Source organism: Equus quagga, chromosome 7 (assembly GCF_021613505.1).
Source record: "Equus quagga isolate Etosha38 chromosome 7, UCLA_HA_Equagga_1.0, whole genome shotgun sequence".
Taxonomy (NCBI): Eukaryota; Metazoa; Chordata; class Mammalia; order Perissodactyla; family Equidae; genus Equus; species Equus quagga.
Window position 1 is genome coordinate 51,274,552 of NC_060273.1, and position 6,000 is coordinate 51,280,551.

A 6,000-nucleotide genomic window follows, 5' to 3' on the forward strand; every position below is an offset into this window, starting at 1 on the left:
ATGAAGGCTCTGGGTTTCAGAAAGGTAGAGGCACAGGATCACGGTCTTGCATCGCTCATACGTGGCACATCTGGTCCCGTATAGCTCTTTAACTCACCCTACAGCCCCTCCCAAATGCTGGTCAAAGTACATATCTTGTCCTGATATTATTTCCTGGATTCAAAATCTTACTCAAGAAATACTTCCTCTGGCAAACAGCTAACTCCATAATTAAGGGGAAAGCTCTGACTTTTGTTGAGTACCTGCTGTTGGCTGGGTACCTTATAGATATTCTCTCTTTAGTGTTTGCTATAGTTCTTCTAAATAGGAATTATTATACCCACTTTGTGGATGGAAATTAAGAGTCAGAGGTTAAGTTTACCCCTGGTCACAGCTAATATGAGGATGAACTTGGATCTTCAACGCCAAAGCCGCTTACCTTAATAGACCTGGTGGCTCCCAGATCTATAATCTTTACATTCAGCATTTTCCAAAGTGTGTTTTCCAAAACCAACGTCAATGGATATTCTGAAATAAGTATTCTGTGGACACGTTAGTTTGAGAAATGTGGTGTTAAGTAAAGTTGAAGTTTCTGTATTCCAGGACTTCTCCAAGCCTCTTATATAATAACATGCAGTGTGAGTGTCTGAGAGGGAGTTTGTTTATATTGGGTTCCTCAAACATACTTGACCATGAAACCATTCACAGAGCATCTAGCAGGAGCCATGTTTTATGCAGTGAACTCTGGAAAATGTCAAATTTTACATTTCAGCTCTGCCTGGAATGTTATCTGAACTACAGCTCTTAGCTGGTCCTTCACCCTGATTCCACCCCTCACTGCAGCCCAATCTTCAACGCTGACATTCACAGCATCATGAGGACAACATCCTTCTTCAAATGGAGAAGTGCTCATGAACTGCAAGGTTTCCTAGTTGCTAGTGGTCTAACTCAGAGCCATCCGAATGGATTTCCGCGTAGTGAGATCGCCGCGGGAAGGAAACTGTTCAGAAAGTGGCCCCAGGAATGGAATTGGTTTTCTACTTCATAAACAGGTTTTCCTTTAGAGACCTATAAATTAACGGCAGTGTTCAGAGCAGTCAAATTCAAGTTAATAAAGCCCAGCTTCATCTCAAGGCCCAGGAGGCCCAGATCCTACAATAATTACATTCTCTAATTCTTTTAAACTGCGTGGAACTTGGCCACACGCTAGTACAGTATAGTTTAGAATAGTAGTCTTCAAATAGTTTTCATTGTGTACTGCCAATAAAATTTTCAGCATATATGCAGTATATAAGTAAATAAAATAGATGTCTTGCTAAATAAACATATCATGTACAAGATTCTTAGGTGGGAAATTCTTACACTCCATGCTTGGTGTTCCCTTCCACGTGAAGAGAGCTACACTAGGGTGATGTTCCAGCCCTCTCTCTCCCGAGGGGAGAAGAGAAGTATCTAGGTGATGGATATTTAGGGGGGCAGGAGCCAGACTTGCATAGCTCAGCCCCTTCCTCTCCTGTTTGGGGTCAGATGTCCTCGGGGAGCAGTCTTTCCACTTGGCCCCTGACACTGGGAGGATTAGTGGGCCCCCACAAAAGAAATCCTCTGCTTTTGAGGCGCGCCTGTGGCTGGGTCAATGAGTGTGTCTGGTTCTGGGGTGCAGGTTTAGGAAACCCTTGACTGGCGCACACCTCACTTCAGCCAGGTTCCCTCACGCTCTCTCAAGAATAAAGCTGAGGGGCCGGCCCAGTGGCACAGCGGTTAAGTTTGCACATTCCACTTCGGCGGCCCGTGGTTCACCGGTTCGGATCCTGGGTGCAGACTTGGCACCGCTTGGCAAAAAGCCATCTGTGGTAGACATCCCACGTATAAAGTAGAGAAAGATGGGCACGGATGTTAGCTCAGGGCGTCTTCCTCAGCAAAAAGGAGGATTGACAGCAGTTAGCTCAGGGCTAATCTTCCTCAAAAAAAAAAATAAATAAGTAAATGAAAATAAAGCTGACATTTGTCCTCTGATTCCTTGATCCCACTCTCTCTCTCAGTTCGTCCTGAACTTCGGTGAGGAGAAAGGGGAGCGATTTATTAGACTCCTTAAAAACTGTCTCTTGGCTACTGATTAGGAGAATTTTAGCTAATTTTTTACAATAGTATTGTATATTATAACAGAATCTATATACGACATTAAAAGTATCTGAAGGATAAGCTAAAATATATATAATTAAGAGGTCTAATTTTTCATTACTGTGAGATAATAGAAAGTCTTTCTGGGTCTCTGCCCCCGGCCCCTGGCGCAGAGCTCCTGAGACCCTTGTAATTTCCTAAGTGAGGAGGGCACTGGAGCTTCTTTTGTTTTAGTATTTGGTCTTCGACACCGGTTTCTGACACAGGGCTCCTAAAACCCTTGTAAATTCCTGGGCGAAAGGATTGTCTTTTGTTCTAGAATGAGATAACTCTGGGTGGGTTCCTCGATGGCTCCTGAAGGGGGCTGGTCACCAGGAAGACCAAGCCATGATTAGAAGCTTGGACTTTTGAGCCCCGCCCCCCTCCTCTTGAGAAGGAAGAGGGGCTGAAAATGGAGTTAGTGGTCCATCGTGCCTACCTGAGGAAGCCTTCCTAAACATCCCAATAGTGTGGGGCTCAGACTGCTTCCAGGTTGGAGAGCACATTCACACTGTGAGGGTGACACCATGGGGACAGAAGCTCCTGGCTTGGGACCCTCCCAGACCTCACCCTATATATCTCTTCATCTGGCTGCTCCTCTGTATCCTTTATCATTTCCTTTACTAAATTGGTAAGTGTAAGTGTTTCCCTGAGTTCTGTGAGCTACTCTAGCAAATTAATTGAATCTGAGAAGGAGGTCGTGGGAACCTCTGATTTGTATCCAAATCAGACAGCAGTTGTGGGTAATCCGGGGACCTCCTACTTGCGATTGGCATCTGAGGTGGGGGCAGTCTTGAGGGACTGAACTCTTAACCCGGGGAGTCCAATACTATCTCCAGGCAGATAGTGTTAGAATTGAATTAAATTGCAGGACACGAGCTGATGTTGCAGAGAATCACTTGGCATGGGACAAACCTGACACATTTGGTGACAGAAGTGTCAGAAGTGAAGTGTCTGTGAGTAATAAAGGAGTCTCACAGGGAGACACAAGAGACACAGGTGGAAAACTGGAGCTTTTCTAGCACGGCCACGTTGCAATGACTCGTCTTATCCCCACCGGGATGTGTGGATCCCACTGTGTAAACTGCTGACAAAGGAACGGTTATGGACTTTGCTGGGGAGACCACCCGGGGCTTGAGTTCTGGCTCTGGCATGCACTTCACCTCTCTGATACGCAGTGTCCTCAGCTGTAAAATGAGGACAATAATGCCTTTCTCACAGAGTTGTGAAGATTAATGGAAATAACGTATGCCTAGCACATAGTAGGCACTTCTAATGGCGCATCATAATTATTGTTGTTTCTATGAAGAGCAAAAAGAAAAGCCTTCAGGTATTTTCATTGCCAAGTACAGGAGCTGGCAAACTTTCCTTAAAGAGTCAGCCACCTGAAATGAAGATGATATTGCATGTCAATTCTACTTCAATAAATAAACAAATAATAAAAAGTTAAAAAAAATTTTTTCTAAGAGTCAGATGGTAAATATTTTGGGCTTTGGGAGCCAGAGGCAAAACCAGAATGTTATGCAAGTACTTACATAACTATTTAAAAATGTAACCGTTTGAACGTGTAAAAACCATTCTCAGCTCTGAAAAAATAGGCAGCTGGATGGACGAGGCCCGAGGGCTGTGCTTTGCCCGCCCCAGGTGTGATGTATGCGCGTCTTCTGTTTTATTAGTCTTCTCTAAATGAAGGTTTTCCGAAGCGTGTTTACGGAGCATCAGTCCCTCACTCGATCATCAAGAAGTGTTGCGCGGTCAGATCCATTTGGCAAACAGTTGCGTGAGTGTCCTCCAAGCCTGGCTCCTGGGGGATCTGCATCACACACCAGCACGTGACAAGCGCTGGAAATCCTGCCGTCAAGAAGCTGTTTGCCCTGGATTAATCCAGTGTTTCCAACATGTATTTGATAACAACCTTCTTTTCCATGTGACATTTAAGAACGTCCCACAGAGCACACTTGGGAAAATGCTGCTGTAGATCCTAGAATTTCACTGTTCTTGGGAATGTCACTGCATGGAGCTGAGTTTGTGCCCTGTCACCCGGACATCTGAAGAAGCTGCCTCGGACGGTGTGTTCGTTACTATCTTCAGCAGAGAAACGAGGCCCACCTGGCTGGAGAGAACTGCAGATGTGCTGACTTTTCTCCCTGCCCTTGTCCTGGGACCATAAGAATGTGTCCTTGGAGAGCTCCTAGGGAGTCCCTCTTAGAAGGATGAAGGCGCCTCGGAAAGCACCTGCGCCCCTGGGGAAGCACACGGCAGCCACTGTGTGTCCTTGGGGACCTGAGAACCCGCCATGTCCCAGCTGCTGTGAACCTCTACCGAACCACGGTCACTGCATTTTTGGATTGCGGTAAAATACAAGGAAGAGAAAATTTACCATTTCAACCGTTTTTAAGTGTACAGTTCAGCGACATTAAGGCTGTTCACAGTGTTGTGCAGCCGTCACCACCCTCCACGTCCAGAACTTTTTCATCCTCTCCACCTGAAACTGCTCATTAAACAACTCCCCATCCTCCCCCTCCCTCGCCCCTGGTAACCACCATTCTACTTTCTGTCTATAAATGTGACTCCTCTATGTACCTCATATAAATGGAATCATACAGTATTTGTCCTTTTGTGGCTGGCTTGTCTCACTTAACATGGTGTCCTGAAGGTTCATCCACCTTGTAGCATGTGTCAGAATGTCCTTCCTTTTTAAGGCTGCGTAGTATTCCATCATCTGTTTATACTGCATTTCATTTGTTCATTCATCCATCCACGGACACTTAGGTTGCTTCCATCCTTCAGCTATTTTGAATAATGCTGCTGTGTACATGAGTGTACAAATATCTGTTCGAGTCCTTGCCTTCAATTCTTTGTGGCGTATACCCCAGAAGTGGAACTGCTGGATCATGTAATTCTATGTTTAATTTCTTTAGGAACTGGCATACTGTTTTCCATACTGGCTGTACCTTCACTGTATGTTTGTTGTTAATTTCTGGACCACATTTTTTTTTTTTTTGAGGAAGGTTAGCCCTGAGCTAACATCTGCTGCCAATCCTCCTCTTTTTGCTGAGGAAGACTGGCCCTGAGCTAACATCCATGCCCATCTTCCTTTACTTTATATGTGGGATGCCAACCACAGCATGGCTTGCCAAGTGCTACCATGTCCACACCCGGGATCTGAACCGGCGAACCCTGGGCTGCCGAAGCACAACGTGCGCACTTAACCACTGTGCGACCAGGCCAGCACCTTGACCACATATTTTTTTGACACACAACATTATGCTAGTTTCAGGTGTACAACATAGTGTTCGATATTTGTATATACTGCAAAAGGATCTCCACAAGTCTACTTAACATCCATTACCACACATAGTTACAAAAAATTTTTTTTTTTTAGTCAGGAAGATTTGCCCTGAACTAGCATCTGGTGCCACTCTTCCTCTTTTTGCTTGAGGAAGATTTACCCTGAGCTAACATCTGTGCCAATCCTCCTCTACTTTGTATGTGGGACACCACCTCAGCATGGCTGCCAACGAGTGGTGTAGGTCTGCACCCGGGAACCAAACCCAGGCCACCAAAGCAGAGCACACTGAACTTAACCACTAGGCCATGGGACCAGCCCCCCAAATTTTTTTTCTTGTGATGAGAACTTCTAAGATCTACTCTTTAGGGGCTGGCTCTGTGGCCGACTGGTTAAGTTCACACACTCTGCTGTGGCAGCCCAGGGTTTCGCTGGTTCGAATCCTGGCCACGGACATGGCACTGCTCATCAGGCCACATTCAGGTGGCATCCCACATGCCACAACTAGAAGGACCCATGACTAAAATATACAGCTATGTACTGGGAGGGTTTGGGGAAGAAAAAGCACACACACA